Below are 20,070 nucleotides of genomic sequence, written 5' to 3' on the forward strand. Positions count from 1 at the left end.
GTAGCTTTCTTTCTCTGTGTGTTTCTGCTTTCAGTTCTCTGCTTATATAAGCCTCTAGCTAGAGGGCAGAGGCCCAATCTGGGTCACTCCACACTGTTGTAGTCCAGCTAAAGGCCCTAAAGAGATCTAATCAAAATGATCTAATCAAAAGGTCCCTTAATGGAATCTAATGCAATGCAATCAAAAGGTCCCACACTCAAGGAATGGATTAGTTCAAAGTCCACGATCTTTTCTGGGATTCACAAACTTCAAATTGTCACAGAACCCAATATCTTTTCCAGAAATCCTGAGTTGTTTCTTTGTTCCTGCTCATCCCCTCACAGATACTTGGGAAACCCAAATTCTGTAAGGGCTTCCAACCACCTCCTTACTGGTACCTACTCCCTGAATTCCACCTGGATAGGCCCCCCACCTTTTGGCCACTCCCTGCCCTCAGACCCTTCTAGCAGTAAACAGTGTACCTCTTAGAGGTCATAGGAATGACCTCCCTCTCCTGCCAGCCTTTTTCCCTCATAGGCATCTGGGCAAATGCTCTGTAAGCTCATAGCTGGGCTCCTCCAAGGGCAAGAAGCCATCACTTGGAGGGGAATGCTATTCTATTATGTCACAGCTTCAAGAGTAAGACAGTTTTCCTTCACTGAGTCTTCATGTAGTAACAGGGGTAGTAAAGATAAAAATCACAGCAAGCTTTTTAGGGAGGCCACAAGTTTAAGTAATGGCAGATAGGATTTGAACTCAAGAGCTTGTACTCCACTGTCTATTCATAACCATCACAAGGAAAGTTTAGGCTTCTTGGAATGTCCTAATTTTGTCCTCTAAAGCAATAAAAAAAAGCAAACAAATAAATTAGATCTCTTTTCTATATAATAGTGCCAAAAAAATTGAAAACACAGGTAAGAGACTCCTCTCCCAACTTTTTATCTTCAAGTTAAGCATTTAAATTATCCCTGAAGCTGTGGTCCTTAGTATGATTGCCACTAGTTACTGTGATTATTTAAATTAAATTAACTGGGAAGCAGATTTGGCTCACCTGATAGAGTGTCCACCTACCACATGGGAGGCCCAGGGTTCAAACCCCGGGCATCCTTGACCCGTGTGGAGCTGGCCCACGCACAGTGCTGATGCACGCAAGGAGTGCCCTGCCACGCAGGGGTGTCCCCTGCGTAGGGGAGCCCCACGTGCACAGAGTGCGCCCCGTAAGGAGAGCCGCCCAGTGCAAAAGAAAGTGCAGCCTGCCCAGGAATGGCGCCACACACACGGAGAGCTGACGCAACAAAAAAGAGACGCAGTTTCCCAGTGATACTGACAAGCATACAAGTGGACACAGAACACACAGCAAATGGACACAGAGAGCAGACAACTGGTGGGGGGTGGGGGGAAGAGGAGTGAAATAAATAAAATAAATCTTAAAAAAAATAAATTAACTAAACTAAACTAAAAAATTCAGTCTCTCAGTTGCATTGGTCACCTTTCAAGTGTGCAACAGTAACACGTGGCTAATATCTACCATTTGGGATGGTGCAGAGAGAACATTTCCATCATCATAGAAAGTTCTATTGGGCAGTGCTATTCCAAAGTCTCTGGAAGGTTCTAGATGTATTCTAGATGTATACTATCCTGCTCATCCACCGTGTACATAATTTCACAAAGTGTGAACAGACCTCAAGTCCTTACTGCACATTCGGTCACTCTACTGCAGAACATAGAGTAGCTTCGAGCAATCTTTTCTGGACATATTAGCAGCTACTTCTTACTAATGGTGGTGCACTCCCTCTAATTCACAGCATAGGCCATGTGCGGATTGGATCACGTCCTCTGCGAAGACAAGTTTGAGTTTTAACCTCTGGTCCTAGGGGTGTGAACTCATTTTTAAATGGGATCTTCAAAGATCCTGTTAAGATGAGGTCGAACTGAAGCAGGGTGAGCCTTGGACAATCACTTAACTCTCTTGGCTTTTAGCTTCTTCCTCATTCAGACCAGGGAATTAGATTAGGTGGTTGCTCCCTAAAGGGCTGTTCTATGAATATCTGACCAAACTTTGTATACCTCCTGAGAGCTGTATAAATATTCTTCTCTCCTATAGCCTTATTATGGCTTCCCACTGCAACTGGAGGAAAGCCCAAGCCTCTTCCCACAGCCTTCAAGGCTCCCCAGGATCTGCCCCGACAACCTCCCGACTGTGTGTATCTTTTACTCCACTCACTGTGCTCTAGTCACACTGCATGCTTTTTGTCCTCCTGACTTCCAAGTTTGTGAATGCCCCAGAGTTTAATAATTTGCTTCAGAGCACTCCCATCATCTGAGATATTATGTATGTATAGGTATGTATTTTATGAAAAGTTCCATTATCCTCATTATTTGTGGATTCTGATTTGTGAATTCACCTACTTGCTGAACTTTATTTATAACCCTAACATCAATACTTATAGTACTTTTCATGGACATGAGCAGAGGGGTGAAAAATCTAAGTCATCTGACACCTTTTCAGCTGAGGTTGAATAAGGTGACCCTACCTTTGTTTCAGCTCTCATACTAGAAAGAAGTATCCTTTTCACGGTATATTTAGTGCCATGTGTGTTTACATTTTTTATGCTTTTTGATGCTGATTTTGCTGTAAAATGGCCTCCAAGATAGTGCTGAAGTGCGATCTAGTTCCTAAGCACAAGAAGGCTTTGATGTGCCTTACGGAGACTGTATGTGTGTTGGCTAAGCTTTGGTCAAGCAAAAGTTAGAGTTCTGCTGGTTGTGAGCTCCATGTTAATGAATCAAAAGCATATATTGAATAAGGGGTCTTCTCTAAACAGAAACACACCAAAAACAAGGTTATGTATTGATCAGTTAATGAACTTGGTGTGATGAGAGGCTATCAGGAACCTAACCCTGTATTTCCCCTAGAAACAATGGTTCTGTATTGGCTAATTCAGTATTCACGGTGCATTTACAGAACAGAACCAACATGAATACTATAACTCGACTGTATGTGATGTATGTATTTACTGTTTGCCTCCTTCCTAAAAATGTAAACTCCATGAGGGCTATACTTTGCCCTGTTTACTGTGTCATCTACAAATTCAGTACATGTTAGACAATAAGTATTTGTTGAAAGAAAAAAATAAATGGTTGAATGAAACAATGAATAAAAAATAAAGCAAAAACAGAAGAACTAGTGCCAGCAAAGGTGAGGAGAAAGAAAACCTCACTCTAGGTCCTCTGTCCATTCATTCTTCCTATACCATGGGGATGAGAACTTTATCTAAGCTTGTGGGCCAGGGGCATTAGAAGGCACACTGGGAGAAATCCATTACAGCTGAGCATAGATTCCCCACTGCACATTTAGTGCCCTGGAATGCCACCATCTCCCTGTGCATCATGCCCTTAGGCATAGTACTTTGCTGGGCAGGTACCTGATAGTTTTATTTGTTGCTCTGCCCCATGTGTATATAACTGCTCTGGTCATATAATGGGCACTCAATAAACATTTGTGGAGCCAGAAAACAAAAGGGGGGGGCATGGTATTTTGTGAAGATGGATCATTCTGAAGTTCATCATAAACGTCTTACTCTTCCCTCCAGCAGATATCTGCAAGGCACTTCACATTCACGTGGTGTGCCCCAAGTCCTGCAGTTGTGCCGCTTTTACATTTTTCCCTCTCAGCTATATACACAAATCCTAGCTGCTAGATTTAGATGTCTGTCATTTGATTGTGAATAAAGATTTGTGTTAAAGAACTGAGTGTGGTAGCTTGAATTTGTTGTGCACTCCAGGAAATTATATTCTTAAGCTAATCCATTCCTGTGGGTGTGAACCTATTGTGAACCTTTGATTAGACTAGATTAGTCGAGGGTCATTTGATTAGATTACTCCAGTAAGACATAACCCAGGGTCGGTCTTAATCCTCTTATTGGAGTCCTTTATAAATGGAATGAATATAGAGAGAAAAAGGCTGCAGAGAGAGCCCACAGAAGGTGAGAGAGAAAGCTATGAGAGCTAGAAGCTGAAATCAATGGAATCGGGGAGAGAGGGAGCCAGAAGCTGAAAGCTGTGGAGTTCAGAGAAGGCAGAGACTGGCAGATGCTGCCATGTGCCTGATCACCCACAGCTGAGGTTCCGAGAGAATGTATCTCCTGATGATGACTTGATTTAAACACTTACATGGCCTTAGAACTGTTAAGCTTCTAAGTTAATAAATCCCCATGGTAAAAGCCAACCCATTTCTGGCATATTGCCTTGGCAGCCTTCAGCAAACTAAAACACCGATGGCGGCATGCAGCTCCTCTCCCTCCTCTCTGAGAGGCTGCTTGGGTTTCTGATGGCATTGTGAAGGTGTCATCACCACTGTGAGAATGGCTCTGGTTTTTCTCCTTTTCCTCTTAAGCAATTGGGAAATTGTTGTTTTGAGCTACAGGTGTTCAGATCTTGGCACTGGAGGACAAAAACGCCCTGGAACTGCGCCCAGCACTTCTGCATGTGTCTCTTAGTGCTTCCCAACTGCCTTCACTGATGGGGCCTAGGGCAAGGGGCCAGGGGTTGGCACTTGTGGACACTGGATGGTAGTCACACCTAGGCACTAGCTCAGTTCCACTAATATCCAAAGAAAAAGTCATTTTTTCATTGAATTAAAATACAATCCCTACCTATAATTTTGCATGTAATCTTTCCTCTTCTCTTTTTGATTCTTCCAGGCCTGAAAGCAATTTATGAAACAGAAACCAAGGCAGAGTAAGTGACCTGCCTCAAGAAGGAATCTGAGTGAACTAGAGCTATAACAATATAGAGTTGGAGAGGTTCATTCTGCCTGTCCACGCGTCCGTCCACCCTCATTCAGTTTTGGTTACCTTGCCTGTGTCTGGTACTGGCTAGGCCCTCGTGATATATAAAGATCGACAGTACATGGATCCTGCTCCATGAACCTTCCTCATCAGGCTGCACAATGAACCATACTGTCGGGGAGAATGTGAAAATGCCTTGCGCTGTTCTCCTTCATGACTGTCTGCTATCTACCCACCAGCATGGTCTGTCTTCTCTAAAGACTCACAGTTTCTGGTGGGCCTGTCCCACTGTGGATGGGAAAAGATGAGCCTTTAGTGGTCATCTCATTTCCAAGGCCACATCATACCAAAGCACCTGAAATACCAGCTATCTCTTGCCAGTGCTGAAGTATGAAAGACTTCATTTACTATTTCTTTCCTTAAAGACTGGTTACAATGAGAATTTGTCCTGACTTATGTAGTGCAAAAATATTGCACGTAATTAACTATAAAGGAGTAATAAATGCAGAACTAACTGCCAGTACCAGGTCTCATAAGAATCATCTTCCTCAATATTGCCTTATGAATGAGTGATTAAGAGAGTGGGTTCTGGGAAGTGGATTTGGCCCAGTGGTTAGGGCGTCTGTCTACCACATGGGAGGTCCGCGGTTCAAACCCCGGGCTTCCTTGACCTGTGTGGAGCTGGCCCACACACAGTGCTGATGCATGCAAGGAGTGCCCTGCCACGCAGGGGTGTCCCCCGCGCAGGGGAGCCCCACGTGCAAGGAGTGTGCCCCGTAAGGAGAGCTGCCCAGCGTGAAGGCGCCGCACACACGAAGAGCTGACACAGCAAGATGATGCAACCAAAAGAAACACAGATTCCCGTGCTGCTGACAACAACAGAAGCGGACAAAGAAGAACATGCAGCAGATAGACATAGAGGGGAAAAAAAAGAAAGGAGAGTGGGTTCTGGGCCTGGACCACCGGAGCTCAGCGTCCTCTTCTGTTTACTAGCTGGGTTACCTCGGGCAGGTTATGGAGGCTGCAGGCCTCATGGAAAACAAGAGTAATACAGGTACCTGATGCACGGGGTCCTTCTTAGGTTTACTTACTAATATGTGCTCACTGCTTAGAATGGTAACTGGCACATCTGAAACGCTAAAATAAATATTAGCTAGCCTCCTCCACTTCCTCCTTTTTTGTGCTGTACATATTCTCTGCAGGATTTACCAGTGATGCTTCAGCCCTCAGAGTCGACATGGTCAGAGGACATACTACAGCCAAACCCACTGCCTGATATCAGGACTCGAGTGACCAGTGTGTGTGTGTGTGTCTGTGTCTACGGAGGGCCGTATCTGTGCTTGTATGTGTGTGTGTTTATATACATATGAGTCTATTTATCCATCCATCCACACACCTCTCAGCTGACAAGTATTGAGCCCTCTCTTGATGCAAAATTGAAAAAATGAATGTGTCTCCTCAATTAGAAAAGACGTAAAAAGAGGAACTGGGTGGAATGAAATTGGTATTTAAAGGAATCTTGACTAATGAGATAGGAAGACCTTCAAAGGCAGTTTTCTCCATTTTGCGTGAGAGCTAGTTTGTGGAAATGAAGATTAATGGTTTGTGAGTATTAGATAAACAATACAAAGAAAACAGCCAGGGTGTTTTGCCTCAACAAATGCCATTTGCACAATAAAACCAGCCTTGGCTTGGATGGTTTTCTATCCCCCTTTTGGTTGGGAGATCAACAGAGACCTGCGTCGAGGTCCTGAGAGCAGGGACTGCCTTGGTGTGTCCATTCATGAAGAATGCTCCTCTTCTGAAATTGCCCAGTTATCTTACTTGACAATTAATTGCATGCTGTCATCTGGGAAACTTCCTGGATTTATTTTTAACATTTGATGTCGCTATGCGTAATTGTTTTCTCAAACAGAGTACACTTTCTCAGGGACGCCAGAACCATGTCTTGTACCTTTTTTTGTTATGTTCCACCTGTGCTCCTACTCCCACCCTTTCTGGTTGTCTGTGTCATGGAACTGAAAGGAAAAAGAGCAATCCCACAGAAATCACGGCATGCTTAGACTGCGACTATGCAGCGTTAAGAGGCACTCATTCTAGACTCAGAATGTTGGTGAAACAGAGAGGGAGCTGGAGACCTGGTAAAATGGTTTCTTCATTAAGGTTTTTACATTTGCTTCCCAGCTGCCCAGAACTCCCACAGGCCACTTTCAATAAGAATCTGTATTCACACCCCTTTCCCAAGAACAACCAACATTCTACCAACAATTTTAGGAATCCAGTTTTAGGTATTATAGGTAAATTCCTTTCATCTCTCTTTTTTCTTTTTAAAGCAGATTTCATTACGTATGACTGAATTTTTAACAAAATATTATACCCTATAGTACAGGCTAATTTGTAAACCAATGTTACCAAAAGGTATTTGATAAGTAAGAGAAGTTAAACGTCACTCTTACTGGGCTATCTTACCGTTTTCTAGATTTGGATGGCTCCAGATGGCTGTTTATCCCCTCAACCTCCTGACTTCCTGAACATGAATTCCTCATCATCGACCAAGAACCCACTTCTACCTGTTCTACCTGTTCCTACCCTATTCCAGCCCCTCATCACCTTGAGCATGGGTTATTGCAACAATCCCTCTGAAAGCCCTTCCATGCCACTCATATTTCAGAACTGTGACCCTGTTCTGAAATACGATACCATTTATAATCTGTATCCCATAATTTATGACTCAAAATTTCATGATCATGGACAATAGGGTATTAGCTCATAAAAACAAATGTGCTCTCCATCTTCAGGGTGCCTTCCAAACTGCTGTGCACAAACCTGAGCTCTGGGCTACTCTAGCTGGAACAGGACCACTGGATGGGCAAGGAGCCCCACAGGGCAGGGAGGGAGTGTGTCCAAGGCTGTGCTGGGTGCTCCTCTGCAGGGCATGGGGCCACATTTCAGTGCCACAATGTGCCACTGCTGCACCTGCACTCACTCACACCTATGTCAGTGCTTATGGGAAGCTGTTGATACAGGGTGAGCCAGAGAAACCCATTGCCGAGACTCTGAAGCCTTGTAGCAACAGCCCAAGCAAGGGGCAGTAAAAAGAAGGAAAAGCATGCTGTCAGTCACAAGGTCTGGGTTTGGAAATAATGATTGCAATGCAGTCAATGCACTGGAGGTGGGGAGGTTCATTTATAGAGAAACAGACAGGAGCGGGTTAAGTGAGCCAAGGTTGGTAAATCTCTGGAGTGGAGAAGTTAGCAGATGGTTAAATAATGGTCACATGGTTAAATAGTGGTTTGGGCAATAGAAGAAAAAGGCCAAGGAAAAAGCAAGAAAGGCAACTGACAAGTGCTGCCCAATCACTGTATGTAGAGCCTTCTACATGAAGACTCCACCCCTCTCATTAGTAAAGTACAGGTGCTGCTACCATTCATTAAAGACTCCATAGTCCACTTAATATGAAGCCATGCTGAAGCCCCGGGGCTCACCACGTGGACATCCTCTCCCAGCAGTGTCCTGCTATTCAAGCCACCTGCAGAGAGAGAGCCAGAGGGAAAGAGAAACGAGTAAGGGCTGGCAGCCAGGCTGCCACAGGTCACCTAGGAACCAGGGAACATCTGTGTTTGGAAAGCAAGTCTATGTAGAGGTGGTCATGATGGAGGACAAGAAAGGAGGGTAGAAAGCCAGGTGGATTTAAGAGAGATCCAGCACTGCTCTAGACACACCTTTAGAAAAAGCAATGAAGCTTCCCTGCCTAGGACATAAGACCAAAGACTCAGGGGTGGAAGGAAACTTCAAGAGCACTGAGACCAGCCCCACATTCATCTTTTGAATTCCTTTGCAACCCATTCTGAAAGTGGCTGGAGTGGCCAGGGCTTGCACCCTGTGCCTTGCGTCCCCTCCTTCCCACCACAACTCTTCACATTTGAAGCAGTCTACTTTATCTCTGGACAGCTTCAAATACAGAAAGGACTACAAATAAAGAGGCTCCTGTTTCCTTCCAGCATGGGATATGACTTCCAGGGATGATACTCCCTGGTGCTGAGGGACTACTACCAAGCAGCAACTGGTGAGCAACTGGAAAAAAACCTTGAATAAAAGTGGGAAATGGTACAGACAAATGAGTTTATATCGCTAAGAGACTTCAAAATGAGCTGAGAGGTCATCAGAGGGGTCATGCTTATGCATGTCTCAGCAGGATCTCATAGACAGCCAAAGTAGATACTAACCCAGGTAGTGGTGCTCCTGAGGGCTATGGCGATACCCAGGTCCTATGGTCATGGCAGATGGCTCCAGAGTTTGGTGCCTGGCCAGTGGGTCCTACTTTGGAATTCGTGTTCCTGAGTGTGATGGAGTTGGACTCAGATGTGCTTTCTCTACACATACCTCTTCTGTCACTTTTACTGAACGTGTGGTTGGTGCTGAGGTTGCTGTATGCTCAGGTGACTTGATTCTCTGGGCTATCCATGTGCCAGCTGGGCCATGAGCCTCAGTGGAGTTGCAAAACCTACTCTCCAGGTTGTACATACCCAGGTCAGCTGACAGGGAGGTGAGGATGGACAACAACCACACCAAGGAACCAAGAGGGTCTACAACTGCAAGCAGGAGAGTCCCATCCATCAGCCATGTGGATTGAGATTCTCTCTCAATCAGGAGGTGAAGTGGACATCACCATCCCAGAGTCTTTAGTATTGGGGAATAAAATACAGACTAGAGTGGATTTACTGGTATTCTACTATCAAATTATTGTGACTATAGCAATGCAAGAAATTATACCACTGATGTGGAGACAGTGGTCACTGGTGTTGCTGAAGGCAGGGAAAGGGAAAAAGAGGTGTAATATGGGAGCATTTTTGGGACTTGGAGTTGTCCTGAATGATACTGCAGGGACAGATGCAGGACACCATATATCCTGCCATAACTCACTGAATAGACTGGGAGAGAGTGTAAACTGTAATGGAGCAGTGCTCTAAAATGTATTCATCAAATGCAATGACTGTACCACACTGATGAAAGAAGTTGTTGATGTGGGAAGAGTGGGGGTGTTGGGAGTGAGACATATGGGAACCTCCCATATTTTTTAATGTAACATTTTGTGTGATCTATGTATCTTTTAAAAATAAAATAAATAAACAAATAAATAAAGAGGCTGCTGGTAGAACAGTGCTCCGATGCATAGGGAAGATGCTCTTGAAGTGCTAATTCTTAATCTGTCTGATTCTATAGTATGTGGATGAAGTGACTTTCTCAGCTTCGGGAACCCTATGTCTTATTTCCTGTCCTCTTGGAAAAGTTTCACTGCTCTTTTCTCTACGTTCCATACTCTGGCAAACACATAGTTCTAGAATAGTCCATCAGCATGGCCAGTCTTAAATAATAATGGTTTTTTACTTTCTCCTGCTGGGCCTCACACATTTGTTAAATGAGGCGCAATCACAGATTAAGTGAAGGTCACAGAATTGCCAGTATTCATTGGGATCATAGGATCAGATTGATTCACCAACAGTATTTTAGGTTTACTTTGTGTCTTAGTTTGCCAGGGCCGCTATGACAAATACCACAGACTTTCTAGCTTAAGCAACAGGAATTTATTGGCACACAGTTTGGAGGCTAGAAGTACAAAATCAAGGTATCAGTGGGTCATACCTTTTCCAAATTCTGTAGCCTGTATGTGGTGGCTTGCTGGCAATTCCGCATCACCTGGGAGATATACTTCCATGTCCAGATTTCCTTTGTTTATAAGGATGCCAGTTGTATTGGATTAAGGTTCTCCCTGATTCAATTTGGCTTCATCTAAATAGGATCTTCAAAGATCCTATTTGCAGATGAGTCCACAACCACAGGATTGGGGTTTAGGACTTGAACCTGTGTTTGTGGGGGACATGATTCAATCTACCACACTTTGTGTGCAAAGTTGATTAATGATATGATGGAACTTGAGGCTCAAATCTCTGAAGAATTAGGTTTTTGGTTTTTTGCTTAGGTCAAATGTTTATTATTAAATAGTATCCATAACAGATACCACTTTAAGATTTGTAGCATCTTTTCCATTTTCCCTGATGGGTCCGTCTGAAAGTCCTTCCAAACACATGTGCAACAAAAGATTTAAAAAGAGAAGCCTTATTTCTACTTTGCAAAAGAAACTCTGAACCAGAGAAAGTGAGACATTTACTAATAATCCCTGGAATGAATGCACTAATTAATAGGGTTAGATCATAGATATTTTCAGTTTCTTCATTGTCTCCACAAGATTTCAGCGACAAGTGTTTCAAGGCTGTTTTTTATTTTTTTTGACTCTCTTGAAAATAATGAAGAATGACTCAGCATACTGCAGGAGCTCTCTACATGGTACAAAATAACTGTCCTTTGCTCCTTTTGTGTGCTTGGCCAGGACCCTCTTCACCACGGTAGATATGTTAGAGAGAAAATCTATCCCCGTAGCAACCACTGGGGTCCCTCAATGGACTAAAATGCCCCATATTTCCTCCACATCTTTAAAATTTATAGCTAGACTTCTCCTAACTATTTTAGGAAGCCTATGATTTGAATTTTATCCAATTTTTTAAAATTTTGCAATAAAGTTCCACAGGCAATGGTATAAAGAACCCAAGAAGTACACACTTAGGCTGTTGCTTACAATAAATTATCCTGCTGTCGGAACTGTTCCTGGAAAGGAAAGGTCACATTTTCCCATTTCACAACCTGCGTGGAACTGGCGGTGGTTAACAGAAGCCTTCCATGAGCAGTATGAGTGTACTTTTTGAGCGACTTAGCAAGCCACCCTTCTCTGGGCCACCAGGTCACCTGCCTTCTGCCATCACAAGAAATGCCTCAGGAGGATCATCCCCATTTGACCTTGTTAGTGGTTGCAGGGCACTCTTCAGGGAAACCTGAAACAATGAGCAGAGCCTTGCTCTCGCCTGCTTTAGGATGGGCATCGACCACCACAGCTAGGCTGGGCCAGCACCAGCATCCGGCATGGGCAATGAGCTTTGTGGGCGGCTACCAGCTTCTCCAAGACTCTGGAGGGCGAGGGTGATGTACGCCACTTAAACGGTGGGTATTCTATTCTGAAAGCACCATGCTGCCGTAGATCACTGCAATGGAATGGTTAGGTACACCAACATTTATTTATTGGTGGCCATGCCTCACCCATAAACCCTGGGATGCTCCACAGTATGTTAACACCTTGATAGAGTCCTATTTTGTTTGTTTATCTCTGAGAAGCTGAGATGGCCTGAGAATTCCTTTACAAGGACTGTAGCTAGAGCCTCTCCTTCCAGGCTTGTTGCTGCCCTATGTGGAGCCGGGGTGATTTTCTGATTCACCGACAGAAACACAAGGACGGTGAGTTAGTTTCCTGGAGTGGAATGGGCTATGGGGTGTTGATGCAAAGTACCAGAAATCTGTTGGTTTTCACAAAGAGTACTTATTTGGGGCAAAAACTTAGTTACAAGGCCCTAAAGAGTCCAGGGTTGGTTTCCCCCCAGTCAGTTGCGCCGTGTTGAAGCAGCATAGGTGCCTCTCTGCGCGCGTTCAGCCTCCCGTCGTTCAGCTCCAGGCTGGCATAGGGCTGTCTTGAAGCTCTCGAGGAGGAAATGTGTGGTTGAATCAAAAGTCCTAATCTTAAAATAATTTAATCAAAGACATCTTAGCTGACTCTAATATAATCAAAGGGTATCACACCCAGAGGAATAGGCCAGTTTACAAACATCATCTCTTTTTTTGGAATCCATAAATAATCTCAAATTGCCACAGGTGCCCAAAAGTTTCCATGACCCATAGTAACAAACAAATTTCACATATAAGAATGAGGGTATTAATTAGGAGTTCAAACAGTTAACGGGGATTTTTAAAAAAAATCAGAACTCTAATAATCCAATCTACCCTGCGAATAAACATAGGTTTATGGGCTTTAATGAAGAGAAGCTGAGGAATACAGGCAGGCTCTACAAAACTCACCAGGTGGTGCCAATTTTAGGAATGTAAAAGGGGAATGTGGCAGCTCTGAGAAGACGGGATGCGGCTGGGGACAGACTGGATGGAGATACTGAAGGAAGGATGGACAGTATCCAGAATAGATACTTTTGCCTCCCGGGCATAGGGGCTAGCCTTATACTTGACCATTAGGGGTCAGTGGAAAATGTGCCACCTATTAGATCTAATAGTTCACAAGTCCTACTATGGTTTCTTTCCACTTAGGCTGTGAGGGAACCTCTTCTCCTGCTAGTCCTTGAAACTTGCTGGTTTTACAGATGGACCGAGAGAGATCTAACTGGACATCGGCAGAATGAGTGCCTTTCCTAGCTCCTGTAAACTGTTTTATATCAGGAAACAGTCTGTCAAATAGGTCTAATCCAATTGTTTATAGCAGGGTTATCGTTCTTTAGAATATTAAGTTAAATAGTAGATGTGTAAAAAAGAATACTAATAACATACGCAAGGAAAAAGTAACAGCATGTTCAACAATCAACTTAAGAGCCAGAACGTTCCCAGTAACTCTGAAGCCCTCTGTGTCCTTCCTTGGTCACATCCCTTGCCCCCATGACAGTCTGAATATGGTGAATTCCAAAAGAACAAGATTACGTTTTGCTGGTATGAGAGCCTTTTGGTAGGACTAAGTCAGTGGGGTGTGACTCAGGTTGAGTCTCCACCCTTCTGCTGGGTCTGCTTTAAACTGACACACACACACACAGAGAAAGGATTGACCCTGTTATGTGAGAGAGGACTCAAGGATCGCCAGCAGCCAATGCTTCAGCACAAAGCCCCCAAGAGGCAGGGCCCATGGCACAGCTCAAGAGGAGACCAGCCCTGCCAGATGCCTGATCGCCACATGGCAGGACCCCAGGGTTACCAGTACCTGACTTTGGTGGGAAGCATCTCTGATGGTGCATTTTCTTTTTAAAGATTTATTTTTTATTTATCACCCCCCCAGTTGTCTGCTCTCTGTGTCCATTTGCTGTGTGTTCTTCTGTGTCTGCTTGCATTATTGTCAGCGGCAACAGGAATCTGTGTCTCTTTTTGTTGCATCATCTTGCTGCGTCAGTTCTCTGTGCGTGTGGTGCCACTCCTGGGCAGGTTTTTTTTTTCATGCAGGGCACAATCCTTGTGCATGGGGTTCCCCTATGTGGGGGACACCCCTGCGTGGCATGGTGCTCCTTGCTTGTGTCAGCGCTGCACATGGGCCAGCTCACCACATGGGTCAGGAGACCCTAGGTTTGAACCCTGGACCTCCCATGTGATAGGCGGACGCTCTATCAGTTGAGCCACATCCGCTTTCCTCTGATGGTCCTTTTCATAGCCTCAGCTATGAATCTAGGTTTTCCCCCTAGATTTCCTGTTATAAAAGGCAACCCATTTCTGGTTCTTCGCTTTGGCAGCTCTGTGGCAAATGAAGACACACCCCAATAGATTACTGTTATTATTCCTATACATTTATACATTTCTTTATAGTACATATTCGTTCTATCTATCTATCTATCTATCTATCTATCTATCTATCTATCTATCTATCTAATCTATCTACCCACCCACACACAAATATCCCTAATCAATATGTGGTTTAGTTTTTGTATGCTTTAAAGTTCATGTCAATTAACTTGTACTGACCATATTCTTCTGTGGCTTTTTTTCCCCCCTAGCCTGATAGTATATTCCAGAAAGAGTCATCCATAAAGATGCCTACTGCCTATTGCCAAGGTTCATTCATTTTTCACTGTTAAATAGTATTCCTTTGTTTGTGTTTACTATAGATTACTTCCATTCTTCTGTGGGGACATGTTCGGAATTTTTTCTGGTGTTTTATTACTGACATTCCTGCTATGAAACTTTTTGTACCAGTTTTTTTAGACTCAAGTGCAAAACTCTTTCTAGTGTCTGAGCCCAGAAGTGGAACTGGCAGGCTAGAGGGTAAGTCCATGTAGATGCTGACCACATGTTTTCCAAAGGGGTAGTGCCAAGCTGTTCTACCAACGAGTGAGTTCCAGGTGTTGCATCTTCTTACCTCACTTGGCATTGTCTGCCTTGTCAATTTTTGCTAATCTTGTGGGTTTTATCTCATGTTGGTTTTAATTTGAAGTTTCTAAATGACTAAATAAGGTTGAGCACTTTCCATGTTTATTGATCATTCATGTTTTCTATGACACGCAAGTTAAAGCCTTTTATGGTTCTTCCTACTGCATTTTCTCTATTATATGCAGGACTTCTTTGGTTCTTCGTTATTATTTTTTTAAATGAGTACCTTATCTACACCAGGCATTGTTCTAGCTTCTGGGATATGGCAGTGGAGAAAACAAAGTTCCTCCCTCTTATATCCTAATATAGAGAAGAAATAAATAAGCAAACAAGTAAATGCAACATGCACCAGATGCTTATAAACTCTATAGAGAACAACGAGCAGGGCAAGATAGTGATGGTCATGCAGAGCCTCCTCCGGGAGGTGACGTTGAAGCAGAGATCCGAAGGCAGTAAGAGAGAGAGCCTGCAGATGTCGGGAAAAGAAAATTTAGAAAGAGGGAAAACAAAGAACAGAGGCCCTGAGGGTGGGAGAGTCCTTAACACGTTCAAGAAACCAAAAGGATGCTGTGTGTGAGGGGAGCAGAACATGCTAGAAGAGAACAAGCAGAAAGGTCAGGGCTGCATCACAGACTGTATCACGAGGGGCTTGGAGGCCAGTGTACGGGTTTTATTCTGGGGGATGTAGGAGGATGCCACAGGGTTTTGAGTAGAGGAGTGGCCAGAAGATATATGTTTGGAGAGGCCCATTCTGGCTGCTGTGTTAACAACACAAGGCAGAAAAGAGAAATGTTGGGGGGCTAATTTACCAACCTGGGGGATAGAGAGTGGTGTCTTGGTATGGGGTGGAGACAGTGGAGGTCATGGGAAGGGATCAGTCTCTAGACATATCAAACTATCATCAACAGCAGTGGCTGATGGACTGGATGTGGGGTATGAGAGAAAAGAGCTATTGAAAATAACATTAAGTTTTTTTGGCCTGAGTGACCACAAGAAGAGTGATAGTTGGAGAAGGAGAAGATTGTGGGAGGAACAGACTGGGGGAAGTGGAAAAGGGGTTCGATTCTTGATGTGCTCTATCTGAGATGCCTATTAGCTGTTCCAAAGGAGATGTTGAGTAGGCAGTTGGTTATATGTGTAGGAATTCACGGAAGAGGTCCAGGCTGACGATAGACATTCAGAATCATCTGCACAAAGATGGTCCTGAGGCTGGAAGGGGCCAGGCAGGGAGTGAGGGCAGCTGCTGAGGAGAAGAGGCCCAAGGACCAAGCACTGGGGCCCTGAGTGCCCGGGGGCCTGGGAGGCAGGAGGGATCAGTAAAGCAGCTGAGAGGGACAGCCAGGGTGGAAAGAGGACATCACCGGGAAGGCGGCAGCCCAGTAACCAGGACGAGAAAGGGTTTCAGAAAGAAAGGAGTGATCATGGGATGAGATTAGAAGGAAGGCTGGAACTGAGGATGATCATTAGATTTGGCAACCTACGTCTCTAAGAGCCTACAGGTGGTGGTGTGGGTATAAAAGAGAAAGGCAGCCAGAGGGTAGAGACGATTCTTCAGATGAATTTTGCTGGATTCACAGATTTAATGAGGTGGCGCCTCATCAAGAGCATTTGTCTCTGCAGAGTTCAAGGTTCTGGACTACTTTTATGATGATGATGATTTTTGATGGTTTCTAGGTGCCAAAGCCTGGAACAGCTAGTGAGAATTTGGACTTCTCAATCAAGCGTGCAGCAAGCCGGGGTTCTCTTTTGTGTGTGTCTCTCTCTCTTTGCTAACCTGCAACCCAGGGCAGGTGGTATACCTCAAGGCCACATCTCTGTGCTCTTCGTGGAGTTCTAGTCCCCCAGGGGACTTTTCTCTTGGCCCTGAGCCTCACTTCATTCCTGAGCCCCCAGCTGGGGAGAGGGGTGGGGTATCATTAGGGATGGAGAAAGGGGCAGGGCAGCGCAATGGCACGGCCGGCTTCCTGGCGCAGAGCCCTGGGCTGGGAAGGGGCTCACACTTGTGTGAGGCTCTGCCGCAGCGGTCATGGAGCTCTCAAGCAGTTTGAACAAGGGCCCCTACATTTTTATTTTGAATATCATATAGCCTGTCCTGGGTGTAGATCAAGAACAGGAGAAAGCCAGGCTCATGGAAGAGGGTCAGAGATGAGGGGACGGCAGAGGCACAAGAAGTAAAATGAGATGAGGAGTGGAGGGGGCATACTCACACCTGGTGTGGACCTTTACTGGAAATAAAAACAAAAAGAGATGGTACATTTTGAAGTAGTCGAGGTAAAGTGATCGTATGAAAAACGCTGCAGAATGGAAAACTGTTTTTTCAAAGCCTAATCTACAAAAAGGGAAAAAGAAAGAGAAAGAGATGGGTAGGGATGATTAAATGACAAAAGATATATCAACCAATCCAAATGTGACATTTAACAGAAAATTGGAAGTTTGAACCCTGGATACTGTTAAGGAATTATTAGTAATTATTTTAGGTGTGACAATGGTATTGTAGTTATTAAAAAATAAAGAGTCCTTATATTTTGGAGATACCTACTCACATATTTGTGCGTGAAAGGATTTATTTCAAAATAATATGGGAGTGGGAAGTGCTAGGGAGATAGATGAAACACCAGGGGCCAGGAGTTGCTAATTGCTGAATTTGGGAAAATGGGTACAGGGAAGGATTCATTGGACTATTCTGCTTTCTTTTGTAAATATTTGACATTTTCCATAACAAAAAGTTTAAAGAGTTCCTCTGCTCCAGAATGCCTGGCTTCAGGCCACAGGCCCCAGGAAGGACAGAACTTACACTTAAATAAACTATTTGGGGAGCTCAAAGTACAGCCCTCTATTAAACGGACTCAGGGGTTTGTGCTGCTCGGGCTCCAGTCCCTCCTGGGAAAACACTTGCACTGATGCACCTGCGGGCAGGACTCCTAGCAGCGCCTGAGAACCCCGACAATGGAGCTGACCACGGGCCTCTCCACCATCCGGTTGCTTTGCACAAGGCGGCTGGCTTTCAAAACCCTCTATTATTTAGAATCCATAAGCCAATATCCTGTAGTTATCAAAACGATGTCTAGGAAAGCCCAGGCACCGCCAGAAACGCTCAATGGACAAAGCAGGATGCAAGATTTTATAAGGGAAGCATCTCAGCTGTAGGAACAAATGTGAGCGAAGAAGTGGAAGGAAAAACTTCAGAGCGATGATGGTTGTGCTTGAACTATGATTGATTTATTCCCTTTATCTAGTTTATATATATTTTTGGAATAAAAGCAAACTTTTTTGGGGGGAAACAAAAGCCAAACCTTGCACAGTCTCCACAAAGGAGTTTCTCCTCGGAGTAGAGTGATTTTTTCCGACCCTACTTCTATTAATTAGCTCCGCTTGTAGCCTGGACACAGAGTCCACCAAGAATTGTCTAAGAAGGGTCCTGGAGATCCTGCCCCTGAATTTAGGGTTGAAATTCCCAACACAAGTCCAGTCAACCTTAACTGGATTCTCTTCTTTCCCTGACACCACATAAGGACACAGGCTCCTATCCCAGTGGGCTGCACACTGAAATCTCCTGGAATACTTAAAAATGTACAGATGCCTTGTTCTACATCCAACGAGTCACTGAAATTGGTCCGACGTGGGGCACCTGGACTTTTAAAAAGCTCCCCTGCTCTTTCTAAGGTGCAGCCAGGCTTCGGCAGCCTGCCCTATTCCTTTTCTGAGGGCTCCTCACAAAACTCAGGTGGTGGCCATCTCTGAGCACTGCTTCCAAGTGTGTCACTGGACACTGGCAATTCTCCAACGTTAACTGGCCTCAGAAGCGCCGAGAGATCCCTGGGCTCCACCCTTGGAGTTTCTGATGCAGGAGGACTGGGCTGGGGCCTGGGAATCTGCATTTCTAACATCGCCTGGGTGGTACAGATGCCGCTGGTCCAGGGACCCCACTGAGAGCCACCCAAACTTAAATCAAGGCTGGGAACACTGTTGCGTCCTCCCCCAGAGCACAGCCCAAACCACAGAAGTGAGCAAGATAAATTTTACTTAAGATTTCCCAGCAAGGTAGAAGAGAGGGTTTATTGAGCACACTGAGTGATAATCTTAGTAGGAATTAAAAGATTAGAAATGTCTGTTCTCCTTCAAAAGTCCTCCAGCGATCTGGCTTTCTTCTCACTTTTAACCACCCCTGCTCACCATCCTTAACAGACGCTAAATCTTCCTTAATGTCTCATCCCAGCTCCCAGATTTTCCCTTCTGCCTCTTTATCTCTCTCCCTTTCTCTGGCAGAGCTTTTCCAGTCTCGTCTGCTGCAGAAATCACCCTGCTCGGTTAGCAGGAGCAATAATTTGAGTTACTGATAATAGGCACTTTTTTCTTTCACAAATAGTCCTGTGTGTGTGTGTGTGATCCCATCAGCGAGGTGTCCAAACATAAAACCCATGACCACTCACACACCTGCTCCGGCTAGGAACTGTGTCCCCAGAAGGTGGCAATGTGAACAGCTTGCTCTTGTTCCAAGGCCAAACCCCGGAGTCAAAGGGCTGCTGGCCTGAAAAAACCTCCAGCTCTAGCTGTCCAGCTAAGTGTGAGAACATGAACAGCCCAGGGTCCCTAGAGCAACCTGAGGGCCAGCACCCCCCAGCCGGGGGCCTGGGTGGGAGGGGAGGAGCAGGAGGAGGGGCTGGCGACGGAACCAGCCGCCTCAGAGCCCCTGCCCTGAGGCCAACCCAGGCGGCTCAGGAAGCTGTACTGGCACTGGCGCAGCTTCCCAGCAGGCAAGGGGCTGGTGGGTGCAGCAACGAGAGGCTTTGCTGGCACATTCTGGTCCTGATTCTGCCAAAGTCCAACGCCAGGGAGCCTCCCGAGGACCGGAAAGGCGGAAAATGAGGACAGCTCACCTGGAAGGAAATGGAGCTGTTTCGTTGTTTTTTTTTTTTGCCTTCTGCAAGAAGAGCTGAACCCCAAAGCTGCCACCAAAACCTCCAACACGACCATCGCCATTTCCTGAGCCCCAGTCCCGTGCCAGGCACTGGGCTAGGACTTTTATATTCGTTATTAATGCATTTATCCTCCAGCTATTTCTGAGTCTTATCAAACAACCCTGTCAAGCCAGCCTTCTTCAGCCCATCTCACAGTCGTGAAAACTGAGGCTCAGAACAAATAACTTGCCCAAGATGGTACAGCTCATAAGCGCCACAGCAGGTCTGTCCCTCAAACCCTTGCTCGTTCCCGTCTTGCCTCTGTCCTCTCCGCCCCTCCTAAAGTAACTCCTTCCCCTTTAGAGCTCATTGAAGGCTGAGTGTTGGTCATC

The 20,070-nt window shown here is 45.0% G+C and overlaps 1 protein-coding gene across 2 annotated transcripts in view; it reads right to left on the reverse strand.

Annotated features, from left to right (window-relative positions):
* The window catches only part of SLC35F3 (solute carrier family 35 member F3), a 423,487-nt gene that overhangs the window by 49,337 nt on the left and 354,080 nt on the right, over positions 1-20,070 (reverse strand). The window lies entirely within an intron of this gene.

This window comes from Dasypus novemcinctus, chromosome 13 (genome assembly GCF_030445035.2).
Source record: "Dasypus novemcinctus isolate mDasNov1 chromosome 13, mDasNov1.1.hap2, whole genome shotgun sequence".
Classification (NCBI taxonomy): Eukaryota; Metazoa; Chordata; class Mammalia; order Cingulata; family Dasypodidae; genus Dasypus; species Dasypus novemcinctus.